This window comes from Petaurus breviceps, unplaced genomic scaffold (assembly GCF_028583685.1).
Source record: "Petaurus breviceps papuanus isolate PSGF00001 unplaced genomic scaffold, PetGlider_PUasm1.0 551, whole genome shotgun sequence".
NCBI classification, from domain to species: Eukaryota; Metazoa; Chordata; class Mammalia; order Diprotodontia; family Petauridae; genus Petaurus; species Petaurus breviceps.
Window position 1 is genome coordinate 8,895,915 of NW_027186372.1, and position 5,618 is coordinate 8,901,532.

Genomic DNA, 5,618 nt, shown 5'->3' on the forward strand with positions numbered 1-5,618 from the left:
GACTCAGGGTAAGATGGCCCTTCAGTCACCTCACAGCTGCCTCTCTGCCTATAAAATAAGGGGGGTACACTATGTGTTCTCAGTTCTCTTCTAGCTCTAAATCCCATGATTTCCCCAAGTAGGCCTGAAAGCAGGGACAAGGTCTTCCTCTCCTCCAACACCATCTCCTCACAACCTAGCACAGAGTGTTACAGGTACTTGTTGGATCATTTCAGTCCTGTCTGACTCTCCATGACCCCATTTAAGATTTTCTTGGCAAAGATACTGGAGTGGTTTGCCATTTCCTTCTCCAGCTCATTTTACAGATGAGGAAACTGAGACAAATAGTGTTAAGTGACTTACGTAAGTTCACACAGCGAGTAAGTATCTGAGGCTAGATTTGAAGTCGTCTTCTTGATACCAGGCCTAGCCCTCTATCCATTGTGCCATCTAGCTGCCCCTGTAGGTGCCTATTTCTCAATAAATACTTGTTGAATGAATAAGTAAATGAATGAATGAATGAATGCATGAATAAGCAAAGATTTTACAATTTTACCCTGGGCAGGCCATGCCTTGTCCAGATACCTCAGACACATGCTTACACTTTCTTCCCCTGAGAAACCATAAAGCAACTTAGGTTCTGAGTATGGGAAGGGCTGCATCCTTCTTTTCAAAGATGGGGCCTCTAGAGGACTTTTCCCAGAATTCCTGCCTCTCTATGGAGTCTCCCCCTCCCTCCTCACCCTCACCTTTTAAATCTCATGTTATTTTAATGATAAAACTTTTAAGCTGTTCAAATACTTCTCTTTTTGCAGGAGACATTTGAGCCCCTTGGACATTAACAAGTGAATCTAACTTTTTCAAACTCTTGAATCTGCTAAGTAGTTTTCTTTGGATTGCCTGCTCTCCTTCCTGAGAGAGAATCCCAGGACCCAGCTGGGTTTCAGGGCTCAATCCCATACAGCTCTTCCTGGGGACCAGAGGCCAGGAGAATATTCTATCAAAATGCAAATAGGATGTAATTATCTCTTTCCCTTATTAATTTTGGAAAATATTTTTATTGATTTCTCTTTTTCCAACACCCATTTTTCTCATATCTGTTCTTCGGGACCAACCTTGTTCTTAATTTTGTAATACTCAGTTTGGGCTTCCTTTGTTATCCCTTTTCCATTTGCCTTATTGTAATTCTTGCATACATTATTTTCCTGGTCATCCTTGATTTCATTTTGTCTCAATTTTCACTAGTCTTTCTATGTTTCCATATTTAGTAGATGAATATTTTCTTAGAGTTTGTTAATATTCTATTATATTTGTATACCATTCACGTATTAGGAATACCCCTGCACACACACACACACACACACACACACACACACACACACACACACTTCCTTTCAGAGTTCCATCCCTTATAATAATTGTCAAGGGGGGGAATTCAACAAAATTATGGAAATATTGAAAACTTTGATGTTTTACGCCACGTTCCCTACCCATGGTCCCTCGCCTCTGCAAGGGTAAGCTTCTTCTCCTATTACTCCTTTGAAGCCAGACTTGCTTGTCACAATTTTTCAGGACTCCGTCGCCATTGTTTCATTGTTCTTGCCATATACAGTGTTGTGGTCACTATGCACATTGTTTTCCTGATTCTGCTTTCTTCATTTTGTTGGAATTCGTATGTCTTTCCATGCTTCTCCGTATTCATTGTTTCTTAGAATACATCAATATTCCATTATATTCATGTACCACAAATTATATACCAATTCCCCAGGCAATGGGTGACTGTTTTGTTTCCAGTTCTTTGCTACCATAAAAAAGCCATGCTATAAATATTTGTCCATTGTTAAGTAAAGACAAAGCTCTTTGATTGGTATCATTGATTATTAGCACAGTAATATGACCAAGGAATTCATGGTTTTAAAATTTAGAGCTGAATAGGAACCATAGAGGTGATCTAATTCAGCTACTCAGTCTTAAAAATAAGGAATCTGAGACACAGAGTGGTTAAGTGAATTGGACAATGGGCTTGGAATCAGGAAAACCTTTAGTTCAAATCCTGCCTCAGATGGCAATGAACTGTATGACCGTTCACAAGATCCTTTACATCTATCTATGTGCCTCAGTCAAATCAGAGTCACAGAATTTAAAGATGGAAGGCACTCCAAGGACCCAAGTATCAACCAGCTGCTACAATCCATACCCCCAAAGAGATCCCCAATATATCGTACCTGATAAGTGAGAGTGCAACCTCCATCTGAGGATATCCAATGAGAGAGAACCTGCCACCTCTCAAGGCAGCCCACTGATGGAAAGCTCTCACTTTAGGGACTTTTCCCCTAACATCAACCTTAAACTTGTCTCTTTGCATCTTCCATCCATTGCTCCAGTTTCTAATCACTTGGACCAAAAAGAAAAAGTTCAGACCCTCTTTCATATGACAGCTCTTCTAATACTTAAAAGTAGCAATCCCATTTATCCTGAATCTTCTCTTCTCCAGTGATCTATCCCATCAAAGATGAGTTGCTAAATATGATAGATGAAAGGAGATCCAACGTCAAGAATTCCTCATGCTGATGAAATCAGAGAACCTTAGTATATATTAATGAAATGAAATATTATGGTATGGTAAATAACAATTAAGATATGAAGAATATTGGGAAATATGGAAAGGCATAGTAAATGATACACAGATCAGTGGAACCAGAACAACATAGACACTGCCACCAACTATATAAATATAGCCCAGGTTTCCAGATAAGCCTGGGGACCATTTTGCACCCTGCTGCTTAGGCATAACTCTAGAATGGTGGAGAGAATGCTGACACACAACTTCATTACTGCATGAATGGATGAGTTGGTGTGAAAGCTCTGAAGATGAGAGATATCATTTCTTTGAAAGAGAAGACGCATAGTGGCAGATTCACTGGGCCTAATTCCAGGGCCACAGCGAGAGAAACAAACTTTGGAAGCTGCAGACGTGTAACAGAAGCTACTTCCTCTGATTGCATCTTTACAGATACCAAAGAATTTCCTTTGGGTAAGACTGAAACCTCTGAGAGCCTATCTTGTCCCATTTAAAGTGTTTGTTCCATCTTCTACATTTTCTTATATAATTTGAAGAATTTCTTTATCATCTGCTCAGTTTGCTTGGATAAATGGGCCCAGTTACTATTTACTACCTGTAGGGGTCTTTTGTGTAACCAATATTAGGTAAGAAGGAGCAAAGCCTGTGGGCATAAGCTTGGGATAAGTTTACCAGGGAAGTGAATTTTAAAACTATTGAACCCCGATACAGGCAATATGGGGGGTAGAGATAATCCCAGTTTTATATCCCCTCAGGGAATGAAGGGAAGAGCACCCAGCTTGGTGCACTCCACCTCTCCTCAAGGATTATCCATGCCTCTGTCAATGCCTATAGCACCTATGGTCTAATCAGTCAAAAAGAATTTGTTACATATCTAATATGTGCCAGGCACTGTGCTATGTGCTGGAGATACACAAGAGACAAAAATGAAACAGCCTCTTCAAGGAGTTTATAGTCTAATGGAGGAGAGAATATATACATGTACGTATACACATACACATACAATACACATATGCATATGCATTGGCATTGGCATGTACATATACATCTATACGTATGTAAGACAGAGAGGACCCCAAGTATGAAATTTTGCCCTGGGCAGGGGCTGGTGGAAACTCGTGCCCAGCTTCCTTTGTGGGAGGGACCAGCTGTGGGCTCAGATGAGCTACCAGGCAGCTGTGAGCCGGCACTGTTGTGAAGAGGTCATGGCAAAGGAACCATCCCATTGGGCCTGGACCAGGGAACGGCCTGCCCACCACGGGGGGGCTCGTCAAGGCTCCCCCCAGAGAGACCAGAGCTGTTCTGCCATCCTGTCCCATGTCTTTTTTTCACTGGGTTGCTCCCTCTGTGGCTGCTGAGTCCAGTGGGGCCATTTTCCATTTCCTCCCAGACAGCCATCCCCCAAATAGAACTCCCTTAAACAGTGCCCCCCCCAGCAGCAGTCCCCCAAACAACCTCCTCCAGCTCAGTTCCTTCCCACTCTTTCCTTGGATCCTTGGCCCAGGAACTTTTTCTTCATTCTCCCTCCACTGCTGCAGCTAGAACCTGGGACCTCCACTTTACAGATCCTGCCTGAGCTGGCTGCCGCAGCCTCCCCTGCTTCCTGACAATCAGTAGGAGAAAGAGCAGCTGGCCCAGCCTGCTGGCCCCTCTCTGCTGTTGCCCTGTGTGGGGTGACTGCCCTCCCTGGCTCCAGCTGGCATCACTGCTGCCCTCCTGTTCCCTTCTCTTCTTTGGCTTCCTAGTGATTAGGCATCAGCCTTCCTTGCTGTATAACTCCTATCCTTCTGGACACCACAATGATCTTGATTCCTTCTTCAATAAATTGGAGAAGAGACAAAAAAACATATATATATATACACAAACATATGGGACTAGACCTATTAATTGATTTCATTGGTGATATCATTCATAGGAAGTTCCCAGATGGGGAAACTCCTTCTACCAATGCAGGTTGGCACCTTCTCTGAAATGTATAGTCTTAGAGAGTTGCCTAAAGTATTGAGAAGTAATGACTCACCCACAGTCTTACAGCCAGTATGTGGCAAAGGCAGACTTTGAGCCCAAGTCTTCCTGGGTTCCTCTTTATTTATTACACAATACTGTTTCTCATATATACCAGTTATACTACTAATTAGGAGACCTAAACGCCCTCCAAAAAAAAAATCGAAGAAAGAGGAAAAAGGTGTACATATGCAAAAATGTTGATAGCAGCTCTTTTTGTAGTAATAAAAAATTGGAAAATAAGAGAGTGTCTTCTTTTTGTTGTTCAGTCATTTTTCAGTTATGTTCAATTCTCCTTGACCCCATTTATGGTTTTCTTGGCAAAGCACTGGTGCGGTTTGCTGTTTCTTTCTCCAACTCACTTTGCAGATGAGGAAACTGAGACAAACAAGATTAAGTGGTTTGCCCAAGGTCACACAGCAAGTGCCTGAGCTCAGATTTGAACTTGAGATGAGTCTTCCTGATACCAGGTCCAGTCCTGTGTGCACTATGAATGCCACCTAGCTGCCTGGGCCCTCCTATTAAGGAATGACTAAACAAATTATAATACATGAATATTATTGTGCCATAAGAAATTATGAAATTAACTATTTAAGAGTAAACTGGGAAGATCTTCTTGAAGTGATGCAGAGTGAAGTGAGCAGAACTAGGAGAACACTTTATACGATGAGAACAAGATTAAAGAGAAAAATAACTTTTAAAGACATTAGGACTCTGACTGTAATGATGAACTGTAAGTTCATAAGAATGAAGAAGAAACATGCAACTCACCTCCTGAGAGAGAGCTAATGAACTTAAAATGTGCACAGATTACAGTTTTGAACATGGCTAATGCATGTATTTGTTTTGCCAGACTACATAGTTATGTATTGAGGTATTTTTAAAAATTTCTTTGTTTTTAAATTTGCTCAATCATAGGAAAGATGTTGGTAAGGACAGAGTTTAAAAAAAAAAAACTTGTTACTTGAAAAATGAAAAATAGTAAACTGTGAAAAGGTACAAAAAAGAAAGGGAATCATGGGTAAGCAGGACAGTTTGGAAAGTTACATATTGA

The 5,618-nt window shown here is 41.2% G+C and overlaps 1 pseudogene; it reads left to right on the top strand.

Moving 5' to 3' along the window:
* Positions 1–1,471: 1,471 nt before the first annotated feature.
* LOC138172847 (speedy protein C-like) lies at positions 1,472–4,167 on the top strand (annotated as a pseudogene).
* The last annotated feature ends 1,451 nt before the right edge of the window (positions 4,168–5,618 follow it).